General features: G+C 46.2%; 1 protein-coding gene across 4 annotated transcripts in view; it reads right to left on the bottom strand.

Annotated features, from left to right (window-relative positions):
* The window catches only part of RPH3AL (rabphilin 3A like (without C2 domains)), a 165,756-nt gene extending 161,534 nt beyond the window's left edge, over positions 1-4,222 (bottom strand). For all 4 annotated transcript variants that reach the window (XR_012665301.1, XR_012665300.1, XM_075120662.1 and 1 more), the window contains exon 1: positions 4,091-4,222. The gene's annotated coding sequence lies outside the window, so the exon portion shown is untranslated. The remainder of the gene's footprint in view (positions 1-4,090) is intronic.
* Between the last annotated feature and the right edge of the window lie 15,574 nt (positions 4,223-19,796).

Here is a 19,796-nt window from a genome sequence, read left to right as displayed (position 1 = left end):
GGCAAAATCACACACAAGGATCTCATCAGAGCCAAGGAGCAATGAGCTCCACTGGGAAAGCAGTAGACACGTCCGTACAGCTTTTCTGTTAGTACCAACAAGGTCATGCTGTAAAGAACATTCCATTAGCCAAACAGAAAGGTCCTTACAGGACACCCCTGGGGTTCAAGGAGAAGGAGAGTTGCTGCAATGTTCCACCCTACCCAGGACTTGTCCCTACTAAGCTCATCTCTCAGACCTTGGCCCTGCTTCACTGTGGTCAGGTGTATTCATGCTAAGTAAATCATTCACAAATGCATCACGCTCTGCTCTTCCCAGTCACATGTCCGGTGAACAGGCTTCTCTGGGGAAGGCTCAGGAGATGCCAATTAGCCTATAAACTTCCAGTTAGATACCTGTCCCTGTTTTGATATGTTAATGAATCCAAGGGGCCCTTGGGTTGTGGGAGGTCAGCAGAACCCACTGACCAGGCTGCAGACTAGCTTCGAGTTTCTGAGAAAGAGTTGGACCAGTGCAGGAGTGTGCAAAATAGGCAGGCCTTGTCCAGAAATCTGCTGGCTGGGAGCGCTCGCGGGGTCTTTATTTCACCTGGAGCCTTGTCTAAACCAGGAAGAGCATGTCCATTACTGACAGCAGGCACGCATGAACCAGCACCTAGTAGTTTAACTTCAAGCCCAGCCAAGGATGAACCATCTCCAGCACCTTTCAGAACCCTAGGGTTTGTAATTAGACCTCACAACACCACTTGGCTGTTAGGTCTTTGATGAGACATGGGCAATTTGGGGAATGAATTACTGATTTGGATTATTTCTACTCTACATGAGAACCTTGGGGCTCCCTTGGTGATCATTCAAAAATGCACTAAACCAACAGATCCATCAGTTACCCTGAGACTCTAGCAACAACATTTAATTCTCACACACTTAGCTACACATCACCCACCTCTTTATGGGCAAGAGCTTTGCAGCATGCGCTGATGGAGAAACGTGGGCTATCCTGGACTAAAGTCTGTGGTTGAGTGCAGTGCAAGCTATTGCTCCACACATTTAAAAGCTGCCCATCACCACAGTTTCTGGGAACCCTTAGCAAGGCTCCACTGGCTCTAAGGCTATCTCTGCACTTCACTGTAAACCTGGGTCTGTGGGACTCAGGGTATGTCTAGGCTGCAATAGAAGTCCCACAGCACAGTTGCGGCTGGCCTAGGTTAGCTGACTCAGTCTCGCGGGGCTCAGGCTGTGGGGCTATAAAATTGGAGAGTAGATGTTTGGGATCAGGCTGGAGCCCAGGCATTAAGACCCACCCCTCTTGCGGGGAGATTTTTATTGCAGTGCAGATGTACCCCCAGTGTTTCCAACCCCATGTTTGAGCATCCACACTGCATCATAAATCTGGGTTTACAATTGCTAGACCTGGGTCTCACAGCCATACTGCCCTATGCAGACCTTCTGACTTGGGTCTGTGGCTTGAGTGGCATCCACACTGCAAAATGACAGGGCTTGGACCTGAGTAACCACAAGACTCAGACTCTGACCCAGGCCCCCACAGGGTCCTAGAACCTGGATACTTGCTGACCCAACTCAGACCGATTTGTGTGTGGACAGAAGTGGGCCTTAGACCCGAGTCAGAGTTCGGGCTTAGTGTGCAGTGCAGATGTGCCCTAAATGGCTCCTCCATGATACACACCCATCCATACAGTGTCAAAACGGCTCAGAATGACTGGGCACAAGAGCCCTGGGGAACATGCCACATTCACCAACATTCAGATTACCGGTGCCATTTTTGATCCCTTACTTATTATTTTTCATGCAGTTGTTTCAAATCCTCTCATTTGTGGTCAGTTAATTTAATTAAGCTAAGATCCATCTAAGCAGCCAGAAAACAAGCTCAACCTGATGCAATTCACCTTGCAGCATTACTGGAACATTTTCAGTAATGTTTTAATTAGTCACAGGTCTTGGTCACTTGAGCATCATGCTGTATACTGCAGCCCCCCTTAAGTAACCAGCGGGGAACACATCAGACTCCAAAACCAAGTAAGAGTCCTCTGAATTTTAGAAAGTCAGTATGCTCTGCCCCCATGCAAAGGGTGTCAGTTGAATGGGACCAGGAATGGAAACAAGTATCTCTCAAAGACACAAAAGGGTTGCATGAAATACTACTGGGGGCAGAGGATGAATTCATACGGAAAGGGGTTGAAGCTTTATATAGCAAATATACAAACCCATTAATGGGGATCAGCCATTACACCTGGCCTACTTTAAATTAATTCTGAATAAGCTATGGAGGAAAATAGCTGTAGGACTGATGAAGTGATCACAGCCAAGTTGATCACAGGCTGATCTGCTTTTCGGGTCCTGTTTCTTCCTTTTGGAACTGAGGACTATTTGTTTCTTTAACACAAGGATCTGGAAATCTCACCACAGGCCAGTTCCACACTTGGTAATCATTACACCCAAGCTGCCAAGTTCACATACACACGGTAAAAGAGCTTTGCTAAGTAACCAATCTGCTTGGCTTTGGTGTGACTCGCAGTTTACAAGCCTAGAGCATGTGATGTGAATAGTAAAAGTCTAATTAATAAACATTTAAACTCCAGAAGTCCAAGGCAGAAGTCAAAAATGTGCATGCAACTGCAGTTGCTATGACCGCGCATGCAGATGAGGTGTTCGCACACACTGAAACAAATAATTAAATTGTTTTTTGGGCCTGCAAATATCCAATTCGTGTTCAACCATGATAGCTGTCAGTGCAAATTAACTACACACATTTTACATGGGATCTTAGCCTCTCAGGACAGATCCACAACTAGTGTAAATCATCACTGCTCCATTAAGGCTGCCATTGCTCCAACGACAGCTGAGGGACCTGCCTGGCTGAGTTTTGGAAGTCAGGACCTTACAGCGTAATGTACATGCAGCGGGCTCTGCTTCTGCTCTAGGATTTCCCTGCTATGCTCTCACTGAAATGCTATATTATGAGCAGCCCTGAGGATGGAGAGAAGTGGACAGCCTAAGATAACTAGTTAGTTTTAAACATTCAAAGTCTGTAGCTAATATTGAAATTCCCAGCTTTGGCTAGAGCTTTTCATTCGACAATAGGTAACATGACCTTTCAAGCTCTAGTCGCCTGCTTTGGTGAACTACAGAGCCAAGAAACTCTACTCTTCATGTCAAGAGAAGCTGGCAGAAGAAGCCTGGACGATGCTGCTGATCAAGGACCCAATCCTGCAAGTCATGCTCCTGGGAGAAGATCTTGTTCACACAGGCAACTTCAACAAAGCCACTCTAGTGGCTGCAGGCTCTGGGCCTGAGCCATATGAACACACACAAAACAACATATACAAGATCTATCAGAAGTTCCATTTTTCCTTCTTTCAGGGGTCGATCCTACGTCTCTAGTTCAGCAAAAAGACTTGAGCACGAGACCCATTGGAGTTAATGACGGGTTTAAAGTTAAGAACATGCTCAAGTGCTCTGCTGGATCAGGGCCAGAGTGCTCAGCTCCCTGCAGCACCAAGCTCTGCTGCACTGCTTTGGATTTTATTGTTGGTGACAGATCTTTGCTTCTCTACATTCTGAACAAATATGGGACAAAGAATAATAAATCACTCGGGAAAATCCGTGGAGCAACATGGAAGTTGTGAGCAGCTCCAGACTTCTCCCTCTGCTACTGCATTTCCTACCACACGCTTCGCAGACCATCTCTGCTTGTTTTGCTCCATTACAAACTCTCACGCTCACATAGGAGGCATGGCCAAGGGATCAAAACCCACCAGGAAATGACCTACTCCAGTGTGCAGCTCTATCCCACTGTCAGCAGGGCTTTGAAGGCGTCCGTGCTATTTCACTGTGCACAGCAGTATGCTTCCCATTAACACTAGTACTAGTAACAGGGCTACACTGTGTGGTTTTCTGTGTAGAAGAACATGCTCAGGTATTCAGGGGAGCCAACAGGAAACAACAGGCCTTTCCCCACGGGGAAACAACAAAGAGCAAAGCAGGGTGTTTGGATTTCTAACTAAGATCTTCTTTCTGCACACACAAGTAAAGAGTGGCCAACTCAGAATGAGAAGACCCACGGTGAGACTCACCATGCCCACCGAGATGGTCACACGGCTCCTTAGCTGCCAGCTCCCGCAGGCAGGGACAGCGTCCTCATCTGTCGGACGAGGCAGCTGTTGTGTACTCCCGGGTAACATGAGGTGCATTCTAGACAACTTGCATTACTCAGCCCTTAAATAAATATGTGGCAGCAATCAGTGAACTGTACAGCTGGAGCTAAACAAAGGCCTGGATTTGCAGCTACGGTGGAGCTGGACTACGGATACTAATCAGGAGTCATTAAGGTCTTGTCTACATACAGCAGTCGTACCGCCTTAACTATACCAGGTTTCAGAGTAACAGCCGTGTTAGTCTGTATTCGCAAAAAGAAACGGAGTACTTGTGGCACCTTAGAGACTAACCAATTTATTTGAGCATAAGCTTTCGTGAGCTACAGCTCACTTCACTGGATGCATCACGAAAGCTTATGCTCAAATAAATTGGTTAGTCTCTAAAGTGCCACAAGTCCTCCTTTTCTTTTAACTATACCAGTACAGTGAAACCAGTACAAACCCCTCCTCCCCAACCCCAAGCATAGGCGCAAGTGCACTGCTATCAAGGTGCTGATCTCAAAGCTAGTGAAGGAATCGCTTTCCCCCGCTAAAGCACCTTTACACTGGTATAACCGCATCTGCACTGGTATAACGATATCCATTAAAAAAAACCACCCCACTCCTCACTGAAATGGTTATACTGGTACAAGAACTGCATGTTGAGCAGAAAGCGGAGGGGCATTTCTCTCCAGTGCTCGGCACGGGGAGACCCTCCCTCCCTCGGAGGGAACCCCCTCTCCTCTGATGATTTCATTCATCAGAAGGCAGGCAGTCACACCTGACAATTCTCTAAGAGGCACTGATGGGACCAAAATTACTCTCCCCCTCACCCCCATGGTCTAATGGCCCACTGTACCCAGTACTGACTGACCGGATCCTATGTATTCTGTTGGTCTCATCAGCCCTTTATTAGCAGTCCCTGCATCCCATTACTTTGCAGCTCTGTGTCGTCCCACCAATCACCCAAGGCCAGCCAGCAACCACGTATGGTAAAGGTCCAAGCACACAGCAGAAGATTTAATATGTTGCAGCCCAGGTTTCCAGGTGACCAGAGAAAACACACACAGCACAGACATTTTCGATTGGTCATTTTAAAGATTTTTCCATACATCAGATACTGATATTAACAAATCAACCAGGAACAGAAGGCAGTGGTCAAACAAACAGGCAAGAGACCGCTCCAATACAGAGAGCGAGTGAGCTGGCTTGGTTTATGTACACTCTGCTTTAATGGGGAGAAGGTTACAGAGAGAAAGAAAGACCCCTCCCCTTTGTCTGTCTTGTCTATTTCAACGCTAAGCTCTTTAGGGCAGGGACTGTCTCTTATTACCTGTGTACACAGCACCTAGCACAGTGGGGCCCTGATCTTAGTTGGGATCCCGTGGCACCACTGTAATACAACAGAATGAAACGAGAGCAAAAACCACCCTTTAATAACATTAAGTTACTACAACAGCCAATCATTTTTTAACTGTGCCCTCTACATACTTGCGGATAAAACTTGACAGCGAGCACTCTGTCCTTCTGACAACACATCAAGAAGACCCATGCTAAAATCCAGTCGAGAGTTGGACTCCTCTCCAAGACTGCTGGCCACTCACGGGGCACCAGCACGCAACTCTATGGACATCTACCAATGCCCTAATTCCTGCACCTGCTAAATGCCTTGCGGCAGCATAGGACCCAATCATCAATGTGGCAAGTTGGACTCAATGACGGACTCTGCCCTTCGTATCATCACCGGTGCGACCCGAACAATGCCAGCCTCCAACCTTTCGGTCCCAGCGGGCATTGCTCCCCAGGCGATTAGGTATGAAGCCAGGGCCCTGGCTGCATTGCTGCATGCAGGCAACCATCAGTACAGCTTACTTCATGATTTCATCTTAAGGCCACATACAAAATGAGGGCTACAGTCAAGATGCCCCTTTTCTGAAACAGCTAAGACCCTCAAACAGTACATCAGAGATGACCGTTCTATGGAACAGCAGCAACAGGTGGCACAGGACTATACTTTGGATCCATAGTATATTTTTTGGCAGGCAGACAATGCAGAGCTACCCCCCTGCTTGCACACAGCCCCAGCTACCTTCTCCCTGCACCCTGAGCTACCCCCTGCTCACACACAGCCCCTAGCTGCACCCTGCCCCCACACAGCCCCTAGCTAAACCCTCCCTACATCCTGAGCAGTTTTCAAACTTTTTGAGCTGAACCCCCACCACACACAACCCAGACAGACTGGGTGGTCTGCTGAGGTGATTCAGGGGATGGAGGTGGCGCTGCCTTCCTGGACACTGCTGTGAAGAGCTGGTCCAAAACGCACTGGCCCCTGCCCCCCCAAAATAGAAGTCAAACTATCTCTATGCCTGAGGGCCCACCACCGGACCTGGGTCCTGAGTCCCCGCCCACCATTGGACCCTGGAGTTTTTACAGCATGTTGAGGGGGGCCTCAGAAAGAAAAAGGTTGAGAACCCCTGATCTAGAAGCTAAATAAAGCATGAGGAGTCAGGACGACCCGTAAGTTCTAGTTCCAGCTCTGGGAGATCTAGATGTTAAAGCAGGGGACTGCTACTCAGGACTCCTGGGTTCTATTTCCAACTCAGCTGCTGCCATCCTGTGTGACTCTGCACAGGTCATTTTTGTATCTCTGTCAAATAGCCACTGGTAGGCTGTAAGAACTCAGTTACATTTGTAAAATACTTGGAAATCCTTGGATAACAAGAAAAAAATATTTCAACCAGCAAATTAGCCACTGAACAACAGAGGGCTCCATTCTAAAAAACAGAATTCTTCCCATGCAGGAGCAGTTGGAGTTTTCAAAGTGTAGTTACTACACAGATGAAAGCACAGGGAAGATTTGCCTCCTGTCCTGGATTGTTGGCAACAGAGTAAAAGAATATTTGGATCCCACTGATGCTATAAAAGGACTGGCCTACAGCTTTTCCACGTCAATAGGAGCCCTTGTTTGTGTGAAGGGCTGTAAACCAGGAAAGTTTCATACCCAAAGTACGTGTACACGACAGGCCAATATTAACTCAGCTGGTCTGTTTCACAGGTCTGCAAAAGCTGAGAATGGTTCCTTTTATATTATCTATTTCTGTTGCTTTGTCTCCACTCCCTAGCAGGTCATTGCAATACACACACTTCGCTTTACAATTCAAAAGCGCCAAACAAACATGAATTAGTGCTCAGAAGGGTGCAGACTTGCCCAAGGTCACACAGGGAGTCAGTGGCACCAGAGAACTCAGAAGGAACTGCTATAACACAAATAATAACGGGAGATAATTAATTCTCCCTGATTTACACTGATCATCGACCAAAGGACAAACTGGGAACTTTCTACAAAGCGTGAGGGTCAGAACTGGTGAATGCTGCTATAAGCCACAGTCATTCTGAACTTCCATTCCCCTTCCTAATGTGATCCATCCCTTCTAAGCTAATTGCTTTATAGCACATAAACAGCCCTTTTACAAAAATGTTACTCTGATCCTTTCAGCTGTCAGCCAGTCAGTTTTTACTCTTCCCGAGAACTGTGTTTTGTTTTGTTTTTTTCATAAAGAGATAGACAGTTCAGTCGCTAACCTGAAAGAAACTCATCCTGCCCACCGGAAAATGTAATAACGCCAAAACAATTTTTAAAAAAGCAATTAGGTTTCCTGGCCAACAAATCTCCCTTTTCACCACCTGAAAAAATCAACTCCCCACTCTGATCCACTGTTTTCTTTACATGTGTTTCAGTTCCAGCTATCGCAGTCTTCATGTTCCCCTCCATAATCTGGATTGGTCTCTAGTGGCATTTTAAACATTTCATAGGGTGATTTTCCATGGGCTCAGTTTGATAACATTAAGTCCAGCTCCCACACTTTTGCAGTACAGAAGTCAGACCTATTTTGGTTTGAATTGGACCCTTAGGAGAAATCCAAAAGTGACTTCTCTGCATGGCTGTATCTAAAGCTGAGAAGTACATTGACTTCCTGCATTAAGAAAGGGTGAAATTCTGCCCGTTGGATCACACTTTGGCCCACTGCATTGCGATGCTCAGTAAACACACTAATACATCAGATCACAACAACACAACATCACCACCACAATTCAATACCAGGACATCAACTGGGATGCCATTTAGCAAGCATCCAGTTCTGCAAGGCTGCATTTCACTACCCTACCAACCGCCGTCTACTGGACAGATACAAGAACTGCTCAAATGTGTCATATGCCCTGTACTGCAAGCAGAGATTCTCTTGGATCTCATTTGTTCAGAACCCTTGTTTTTAGAGCAGTAAGACCTGCAGCTCCTGTGAAGGACCAAATGGTCATAGCAACAACCATGAAGTCTGATTTGGCTACTACAATATATTAAAGGGCTGATCCCCATCCCATTAAAGCCACTGGGAATTTTGCCACTGACTTCAGCTACCACAGGAACCCTAATGCAGCAGATCTAACTAAGGCAATGAGAGACTGTGCTGTTGTTTCTGAGTAATTGGAATGGTTTTTCCTTACTGGTCGCAGAAATACTACTATACTTAGACCTCAGCAAACATCACCATCCACGCACCAGTTTACATTAAATATTCTACACACTTACTCTGAAACTTGCTTAAAATAGTTGGGCCTTCGCCCAAGTCACTGATTCGATGGACTAATAAAACATCCACACACACATACATGGTCTCTGTGAGGAGTCACTTTTCAAAGCCAGATTGTACTTCCACTCTGCTGTGGATGAAGGGCCTTCAATTTTTTCTCCCTAGCAGCAACAATTCTAGCGGGCAGAAAAACTAATTTTACAAACAATCAGGATATGGGAATTAATCACAAACCTCCACAGTTAGAGGTGCCGGCCTGTTGCATTCATCAGATTTCATACTGAACTGTAGGTCGTCATGACAACCCTATTTCAAAGAGGACAAGTACATTGCTACCTTTACTTCATTTTACATTAATAATGCAGGCAGCTAAGATTAAAGGAGACAGTGGGAACAGTTAAGCAAATTTAAGGCTTGATCTAGTAATGCTTACTCCCATTAGTCCTCCAACTGATTTGAGTGATTCTACTCATGAGAGCAAGGTTTAAGGAATGGGCCTTTATCTTAAATTGTAGTATTTTAAAATCTTATATTATTAAAAACGTTTATGCCTCCATGTAAAATATACACAACCTGAATATTTATTACATACACATATACCAATAAGCATATTACAAATAGTACTGATAGATTAGTTACAGTGAAATTACCCTTATATTGATAAAGGAGTGGACCAGTATTAAGGATCCATAATTCCATATTGGCACTGCTCCAGATCAGAAGATTAGAATGAGTTTACAATAAAACTTGGATTTACTGGGATTTGATTTATAACACCTTGGTAAATTTTAACACTCTTTGTTAAATGCATTCACTTAAACCCTGCAAACTCTCTTATAGAACCAACTTTATTTTTCTATCACTGGTATTTTTTTTATTTTCATATTTCATTTTGATTAATATAATCAACATCCATTTATAGAAATGTTAGTTTGTCTTTTAGCTAAACAACCCAACACTCAATGAATACATGGAAAACATGGGATGAGCAGTTGGTTAATTAATCTGGGTTTTACACTGTATCTGCCAGACCATCTTCATATCTGTCTTGGATACCGAGTGGTCAAAAAAATATTACAGCAGTGCATTCTTTCTATACTCAGCAACATTTTATAGATCTACCCTGGGAAATGAGTATTCAAGAGCACCCATACACGCTGAAACCCTCCGAGGATTAAGGAACATTTATTATCTGTATTATTGCAGTGCATAGAGGCCCACTGAGATCGAGCCCCACTGGGCAGGGCGCTGTATATACTCATACTAAGAGACATTGCCTGCTTCAAAGAGATTACAGTTTAAACAGGCAAGGAAGATTCAGAGTGAGTGGGAGGGAAACAGAGGTACAGAGAGAAGAAAGGACTTGTCCAAGGTCACCCAGCAATTCAGTGGCAGAGCCTCTCACAGTTTACAATCAAAGGACCTGATTCTGCATGATTCCAGCATCCAGGCTGAAGCTGATCACTGCACCTGCATGAAGCCCTACTGAATGGAACAGGGCCTGAAGTACACAAGACAGACAACAGATGGGGGAAAGGGGTACCATTATTCCCATTTACAAGCAGGAATTCAACAGAAGTATCAAAGGCAGCATGGGAACTGAGACCATTTCTCCAGAGTCAAAATCCACTACCTTACTCATGAGTCAATCCTATGACATTTACATTTATTATGAGACTGATGAAACCGCAGGCAGAGTACATAAGAACACAAGAACAGCCACACTGGGTCAGACCAAAGGTCCATCTAGCCCAGTATCCTGTCTTCCAACAGTGGCCAATGCCAGGTGCCCCAGAGGGAATGAACAGAACAGGTAATCATCAAGTGATCCCTTTCCCTGTTGCTCATTCCCAGCTTCTGGCAAAGAGAGGCTAGGGATACTATCCCTGCCCATCCTGGCTAATAGCCATTCATGGACCTATCCTCCATAAATTTATCTAAATCTTTTTTGAACCCTGTTATAGTCTTGGCCTTCACAACATCCTCAGGCAGAGCTCCACAGGTTCACTGTGTGAAGAAATACTTTCTTTTGTTTGTTTTAAACCTGGTGCCTATTAATTTAATTTGGTGACACCTAGTTCTTGTGTTATAAGAAATAGTAAATAACACTTCCTTATTTACTTTCTCCACACCAGTCATGATTTTACAGACCTCAAACACATCCCCCCTTAATATCGTCTCTTTTCCAAGCCGAAAAGTCCGTTTTATTAATCTCTCCTCATATGGAAGCTGTTCCATACCCCTAATCATTTTTGTTGCCCTTTTCTGAACCTTTTCCAATTCCAATGTCTCTCTTTTGAGATGGGGCGACCACATCTGCATGCAGTTTTCAAGATGTGGGCGTACCATGGATTTATATAGAGGCAATATGATATTTTCGGTCTGATTATCTATCCCTTTCTTAATGATGCCCAACATTTTGTTTGCTTTTTTGGAGTGCAACTCCACACTGAGTGGATGTTTTCAAAGAACTATCCACGACTCCAAGATCTCTTTCTTGAGTGGTAACAGCTAATTTAGCCAATCATTTTATATGTATAGTTGGGATGATGTTTTCCAATGTGCATTTCTCTGCATTATTCAACATTGAATTTCATCTGCCATTTTGTTGCCCAGTCACCTAGTTTTGAAAGATCCTTTTATAGCTCTTCGCAGTCTGCTTGGGACTTAACTATGTTGACTAGTTTTGTGTCATTTGCAAATTTAGCCACCTCACTGTTTACTCCTTTTTCCAGATCATTTATGAATATGCTGAACAGGACTGGTCCCCATACAGACCCCTGGGGAACACCACTATTTACCTCTCCATTCTGAAAACTGACCATTTATTCCAAACCTTTGTTTCCTATCTTTTGACCAGTTACCAATCCATGAGAGGACAGGTTTCAGAGGAACAGCCGTGTTAGTCTGTATTCGCAAAAAGAAAAGGAGTACTTGTGGCACCTTAGAGACTAACCAATTTATTTGAGCATGAGCTTTCGTGAGCTACAGCTCACTTCATCAGATGAAGTGAGCTGTAGCTCACGAAAGCTCATGCTCAAATAAATTGGTTAGTCTCTAAGGTGCCACAAGTACTCCTTTTCTTCATGAGAGGACCTTCACTCTTATCCCTTGACTGCTTGCTTTGCTTAATGACAGGTTTCAGAGGAACAGCCGTGTTAGTCTGTATTCGCAAAAAGAAAAGGAGTACTTGTGGCACCTTAGAGACTAACCAAGTGAGTTTGTGTGTGTATGGGGGTGGGGGGAATGTGAGAAAACCTGGATCTATGCAGGAAATAGCCCGACTTGACTATGTAAAGAGTTGTCACTTTGGATGGGCTAGCACCAGCAGGAGAGTGAATTTGTGTAGGGGGGTGGAGGGTGAGAAAACCTGGATTTGTGCTGGAAATGGCCCACCTGATGATCACTTTAGATAAGCTATTACCAGCAGGACAGTGGGGTGGGAGGAGGTATTGTTTCATATTCTCTGTGTATATATAAAGTCTGCTGCAGTTTCCACGGTATGCATCCGATGAAGTGAGCTGTAGCTCACGAAAGCTCATGCTCAAATAAATTGGTTAGTCTCTAAGGTGCCACAAGTACTCCTTTTCTTTTTAATAATACTGTAGTCATTTCCCCCAAAATGACTGAAAGCAGCCTCCCCAACTTTCATTCTGTATCTCCCACAGTCCATTTGCCCCACAATCTTTATCATCATTATAAGCTCTGAAAGCTTCTCCCCCAAACTTTAACCAAAATAACAAACATTTTAACCATTTCCCCCCCCCACATCCTGCTTAGGAGTGTATATTGATAGCACAGTGCAAATACATACCAAGGGTTTGTCCACACTAGAAACGCTACAATGGGACAGCTGCAGCAGCACTACTGTCGCTTAGACACTCCCTACAGCAAGGGAAGGGCTCCTTCCATCACGGTAGTAAATCCACCTCTCCGACTGGCAGGTGCTAGGTCAATGGAAGGGCTCCTTCCATCACGGTAGTAAATCCACCTCTCCGACTGGCAGGTGCTAGGTCAATGGAAGGGCTCCTTCCATCACGGTAGTAAATCCACCTCTCCGACTGGCAAGTGCTAAGTCAATGGAAGAATTCTGTTGTCAACCTACTGCTGTCTACACTAGGGCTTAGGTCGGCTTAACCATGTCTCTCAGGGGTTTACATTTTTCACACCCCTGAGTGATGTAGCTCAGTTGACCTAACTTTCTAATGTAGACCAGCCCTAAGATGGCAGGGAATAGATGGACTGAACAAACAGCTCACTGGAGAGAAGCTGTCAGAAAGATGAACCGTCATCTTGCTGTGTGTGCCTACAGCACCAAGTACAACAGAGCTCTGCTCCTGGTTGGAGTCCCCAGACCTTATTGTCATGCACATCAAGCATAACAGCAATAGCCAGTTCTCTGTAGGCCACACAGTCCACAAAACTCTTATATTCTGAGTTATTTTATATCAGATCACTGCAGTTGCTCCTGTTTTCCATTCCCCTCCCCCCCCCTTTCTGATCCCACAGGGAACTATTAGCTATTGTGCAGCATCAGGAATACCCATCATCAAGAAATCCCTGCTACTGACATTTTGAAACTAGAACAAAACTATTAACTGTTGTCAGAGAACAGCTGCCTGTAGCTCGAAGTCTGTTTTAGGAGAAAGCTCCTGGGAGTCTGATTTCATAACAACTTGCCTGAGCACAACGCTTGTTGCCAAACTTTGCATCTAAACAGAACTGGGAATAGGCATAATTGCTTAGAGCCCTGAGCAGCTCAGGGGGGCCCCCTATTAACTATTAGTATGGGGAGGCAAAATATTCCTGTTTAAGGCCCCCAAATGGGCTAGCATCAGCTCTGCATTGAAGCCTCTCAATCTCCGGAAGTGGGGGAAAGAGAGAGAAGTCAGCAGAATGCAACTCAATCCCCCTTCATGTCAAGGAAGTGAGAGAACATTTTGCTTTTGCTTCAGTAACTACATTGTAAATGCTTTTCACCCAGGTTCACTTCTGGATTAGAGACACAAGAAGTTCGGCTTTAAAAAAAAAACAACTAAAAAAAATACAAAAAAACCCCACCCCCCCTGCAAACAGTTCATATGCCATAAAACCAAATGCAGAGAGATCTAGCATTGTACCAACTCCAGAGTATATGTAAAAAGAAAAGGAGTACTTGTGGCACCTTAGAGACTAACCAATTTATTTGAGCATGAGCTTTCGTGAGCTACAGCTCACTTCATCGGATGCATACCGTGGAAACTGCAGCAGACTTTATATACACACAGAGAATATGAAACAATACCTCCTCCCACCCCACTGTCCTGCTGGTAATAGCTTATCTAAAGTGATCATCAAGTTAGGCCATTTCCAGCACAAATCCAGGTTTTCTCACCCTCCACCCCCCCACACAAATTCACTCTCCTGCTGGTGATAGCCTATCCAAAGTGACAACTCTCTACACAATGTGCATGATAATCAAGTTGGGCCATTTCCTGCACAAATCCAGGTTCTCTCACAGCCCCGCAACCTGAAGCAAATACTCACCAACAACCACATACCACACAACAGAACCACTAACCCAGGAACTTATCCTTGCAACAAAGCCCGTTGCCAACTGTGCCCACATATCTATTCAGGGGACACCATCACAGGGCCTAATAACATCAGCCACACTATCAGAGGCTCGTTCACCTGCACATCCACCAATGTGATATATGCCATCATGTGCCAGCAATGCCTCTCTGCCATGTACATTGGTCAAACTGGACAGTCTCTACGTAAAAGAATAAATGGACACAAATCAGATGTCAAGAATTATAACATTCATAAACCAGTCGGAGAACACTTCAATCTCTCTGGTCACGCAATCACAGACATGAAGGTCGCTATCTTAAAACAAAAAAACTTCAAATCCAGACTCCAGAGAGAAACTGCTGAATTGGAATTCATTTGCAAATTGGATACTATTAATTTAGGCTTAAATAGAGACTGGGAGTGGCTAAGTCATTATGCAAGGTAGCCTATTTCCCCTTGTTTTTTCCTACCCCCCCCCAGACGTTCTGGTTTAACTTGGATTTAAACTTGGAGAGTGGTCAGTTTGGATGAGCTATTACCAGCAGGAGAGTGAGTTTGTGTGTGTATGGGGGGGGGGGGGGGGGTGTGAGAAAACCTGGATTTGTGCTGGAAATGGCCCACCTTGATTATCATGCACATTGTAGGGAGAGTGGTCACTTTGGATGAGCTATTACCAGCAGGATAGTGAGTTTGTGTGTGTGGTTTTTGGGAGGGGGTGAGAGAACCTGGATTTGTGCAGGAAATGGCCCAATTTGATTATCATGCACATTGTGTAGAGAGTTGTCACTTTGGATGGGCTATCAGCAGGATGGGCTATCAGCAGGAGAGTGAATTTGTGTGGGGGAGTGGAGGGTGAGAAAACCTGGATTTGTGCTGGAAATGGCCCAACTTGATGATCACTTTAGATAAGCTATTACCAGCAGGACAGTGGGGTGGGAGGAGGTATTGTTTCATATTCTCTGTGTGTATATAAAGTCTGCTGCAGTTTCCACGGTATGCATCCGATGAAGTGAGCTGTAGCTCACGAAAGCTCATGCTCAAATAAATTGGTTAGTCTCTAAGGTGCCACAAGTACTCCTTTTCTTTTTGCGAATACAGACTAACACGGCTGTTACTCTGAAACCAGAGTATATGTAGTGATTTATCGCCAGGGTTAGAAGCCTTTTAACAGACGGATCCTCATCGCCTCTAATCCTGAACTGATTGTTGATTCTTTTTTGGGAGGAGGGTGGGAAAGGTCAATTCACCCTTTTGCTTATATCCACGTTAATATGGTGCATAAAAAGAAAAGGAGTACTTGTGGCACCTTAGAGACTAACAAATTTATTTGAGCATAAGCTTTCGTGAGTTACAGCTCACTTCATCGGATGCATACTGTGGAAAATACAGAAGATGTTTTTATACACACAGACCATGAAAAAAAAATAAAAATCGCCCCGCAGCCTGTCTCTGGTTTTGCTCCACCGTCCTAAACTAAACGGCTGTCCCACCCCAGCCACCCACCCTGCTTGCTGCAGAGAGTGACACTGTCCCAGGAGGTTGGCACACCCTCAGCGATTATTGCCCAGGGTTATTTTGTTTTCTTTTCTGAATTGCGAAGTACAAAAACTTCCTGCAAAAGCGGCTTGAGCCCGAGCCGCTCCCAGTCACCCCATAACAACGAACACTTTGCACTGGTAGATTTAAATACAACCACATTCCCCCTCCTCAGCAAGCTCCTCTTTTGTGGGGCAAAGAGGGTTGTTTCAAAAATGCCCGCACCCCGTGACATCTAACAGGAGCTACTGCTAATCCTCACCACCAGGCACGCTCTCTTTGCGAGTGTGGCTGTTGTGTTTGGCGCTCACTGATTGCTTAATTGAAGGCTGGAGGCTGCAAGTAACCACGTCCCCCGACCCTCTTACCGTGCATACACGTTGGTTGCTGCTCCCTTTCCATGCACCCTCGTTGCCCTCTAGCGACAACTGCAGGGAAGCGGCGAGATCACGCCAGTCCCGGCTCCTGCCCAGCCAATCAGAGCATCCCAGCAGGAGGCAGCCCCAGGGCTGTGCAGAGCTGGGAGCACGAGCCGAGGCGTTAACTGTCACCGTGCGTGCAGAGTTGGGCCCAGGGGTCACACACTGCTCCAAGAGCATTACGAGGTGCAGATTGCAGCCCTGCATGGTTGCAGCCCTGCATGATTGCAGGGTGCATGCAGCAGTATCAGCACTGGAAATTGCATGCGGAGCTGAGCCATGGCTCGCTTGCAGAGAAACGCCAGTGCTGGCTGAGTTGGTCATAGTCTACCTTACTTGCTTGGTTTTCTCAAGTTGGGACACTTGAAAAGAAGGGACATGGGAGACTTTGCCTGATAATTCGAACCTTTTGCAAAGTGCTTCATCTGCTGGAAATCTGCTTTTAAGTCCTTCCCAAGGAGTCAGACTGGGACCAGTGTTGCCTGTTTCCCCCACTCCTCACATGCCAGTGCCGCTGAAGGGATCTCCTTGCAAAGGAGACTCAGCCCAGCTCTGCCAGCCCCATGCAATGGCATTGGTGCTGCTGCTTGCTCAGTAATAAGGAGGGATGCAGAGCCTGCTGGCAGTCCCTGAACCAGACGGAGTTTTGACCATCACTGGCGGGTGGCTGGAACATGGTCTCAGTCCTGTTCCTAAGGCACAAGCATTCACATCACAAAAACATCTCATATTTATTTGCTTAGGTGTGCTATGCATTTCTTCCCTCACTCCACGAACCATCACTGAAACCCTTTGCTTTGAGATGGGGGGAGAAGAGAAATAGGCAGTATTGGGGACACTGGGGCATGGCCACTAGGTAACTCGAGGGGATGGAAGACCACGAGTGTCGATGAAGCCCCCTCGCACTAGGCCCAGGTGTCCTTGGCCCCCCCTCCCACCTGGAGGCACTCGCAGCAGCTCTGCGTACTAGGCCCAAGTGTCCTTGGCCCCCCCGCCTGGAGGCACACACAGCAGTTATGCTGAGGATCTGCAACAATATGTTGCAGAGTCAGATTGCCTGAAACTAAGCAAGGCCAAACAGGGCAGATATGGAAGAACAATGCTGAATAAAGCAGCTTTATGTATAGTTTAACAAATGATACAGAGAATCAGGGAACTAGCTGGGAACTGGATTGGCTGGCTATATGGATACTTGGGGCAGCTTGCTATTGGATAAGTATGCTGGGAAAAAGGATGTATAAAAGCCTGTGTAACTTCCTGCTCTGTGTGCAGGATTTGAGATTTTATTCTCCCTGTACCTTTTTGCAGCTGCAAATAAACTTTTCTGCTTCTCCACCCCGTTGTGATTCTTGGGTGTAGCACACCGGGTCACAAACCACTCAAGCTGTTGTTCAGCCTCTCGGCACTGGGTGCCAGCAACATGGGTGAGTCTGACACCCAAAACAATAACATTCAACACAAAATCTGATTTTTTTTCAATCATGTTTTTCAGTCTGTCTTTTACCTTGAACTCCCCTGCCAATGGGTGTGTGAGAATTTCTGGTTGAAAAGTCAACATTTAATGCACACAGAAATGCCTGCCTATCCCTGGCTGCTCAGACAGTCTCCACTGACCCTGCTCAGCTCTAAGGCAGGGGAACTGCCAGTCATTTCCTGTGACTCTCTTGCCCGAACAGCAACACGTCTCTGCGTCCTGCTGCCCGGGGACATCTCTACCTAGGAGTCAGAAGCAGCACTTCCCTGACTCTCCCAGCTGGGAATTCACCTATCCCTGGGTCCCAGCAGCACCAAGTCCCCAGCTCCCATTGCCCCAGATCCCCTCTCTGCTCTAGGATCATACATAAAGGGAGTGATCAGTGGCAGGGCTGGTCTACGACCTTAGGCCCCCAGGCTCTCACAAAGAGCTCTGCCCACCTACCGAGCCCTGCAATCTGCAGGAAGGGAAAAATTCATCACAACAGCTCCTCCTGCTGGCGACAAAATCCCATGGCCCGCGGCCAGCCCAGGAGAGTTGGCAACACATCAACACTGGCTGCTTCCCCCCTTGGCTGGCAGAGCTGCCATCTGAACACTCAGCACCCTCCTTAGTCTCTCTCCCGCCCTCCATTCCTCTACACCCCATAAATCTGTCTCCTGCTCCCCCCTCTCTCTCCCTGCCCCTTCTCACAGTGTCCCTGTTGCTCCTCCCAGCTCCTGCATCCAGTCTCCTGAGCCACGGATGATGGAGCGGCACGCATTTCGCCTGTAGGCTGGCTTTAGTCTCACTGAAAATAGGGGGAGGCAGCAGCCAGCTTTACTAAGGGCAGCCTGACTTCCACACGTGGCTCGACTGCAGGAAAACAGCGGCCATGTTGCTGGTGTCAGCCCCCTTGACAGTAACAGGAGAAAGCAAACATTCGTAGGCTGGCGCTTTTCAGCAGGTTTTCAGGAGACAGGTAAGACCAAAAAAACTCACGTCGCAAGATTTTTGATAACCTGGTGAGAACTGGCAATACTGCATAGGGGTCATTCCCTAACAGGCCCCACTTCCTTTCTCCAGCTAACCCCTGTGAGGTTGGAGTAGTGGACTGAGCACAGGGCTGGCTGGCCATCAGCACTTCTCTTTCCACCTCTGCCACTGACTCACTGAGTGGCCTCTGTCTCTGGCTCCAATACCCTGCTAACACACTTCTGTTTAGTACTGACAATACCTCTCCCTTGTAACACTAGGAATGCTTCAGCCCTTTCTGCTGAGAGCTGCAAGAGTGACTGGTAAACACTTCTGTCACTTTCCAAATGCTAGGGGCCAACACTCAGTGCCTGCCAGCATACACACTAGTTAACTAAGCCCCCCACAAGCCTCTTCATCACTCTCCTTTCCCCCAGAAGGCAAGGCTTTATTCTCTTCTTTTGACAGGTGAAGAAACTGAGGCACAGAGACTAGTTCAAAATAATACTCTACAATAACATGGTGCACTAAACACATCATTGCAACACATGATTATTGGTCCAATTCTACTCGTATTTGCAATGGAAGAGAAAACTGAGTAAGACCTGAATTCATGTGGCTTAGCCCGAGATTCTCAAGGAGAAAACCCATGTTAGGTAATGAGTTATAGACAGGAGGATCATTTACTCTCTTAGGACTTCAGGAATCATGCATCATTTACAGACCTTTATGGAGATGAATTTCTGGCTCACATGGCAACTTGTGTCACCTCCTGACTTCTCCACATTGCATAAATCATCCCTCTTGCTGACAGGCTGCTGCAAACAGGCTCTTCTCCTCCCTCCCATCCAACCAATTACTCAGCAGAGGGGAGACAAAACAGCCTTCCCAAAGCACCTGTTAGCAGCAGAGGAGCAGGCAGGCCACACATAGGAGAGAGTGAGTGCCTGAAAGCCTGCCAAGCTTGCCCCTGGTCACTATACATCTGCTAGGATTGCCTCCAGCATTCGCGTTTGGACACTGTGACTACATGGACCAGGAGGACTTTGGCCCAAGAGCCCTGGACGGGAGGGGAATTTGTGTAGCAAAAGTCCTAGTAGGTGAAGGGAATGATGGGG

The sequence above is a fragment of the Caretta caretta genome, chromosome 17 (assembly GCF_965140235.1).
Source record: "Caretta caretta isolate rCarCar2 chromosome 17, rCarCar1.hap1, whole genome shotgun sequence".
NCBI lineage: Eukaryota > Metazoa > Chordata > Testudines > Cheloniidae > Caretta > Caretta caretta.
The sequence above is the reverse complement of the archived record's forward strand: the minus strand, read 5'-3'. Positions and strand labels throughout refer to the sequence as shown.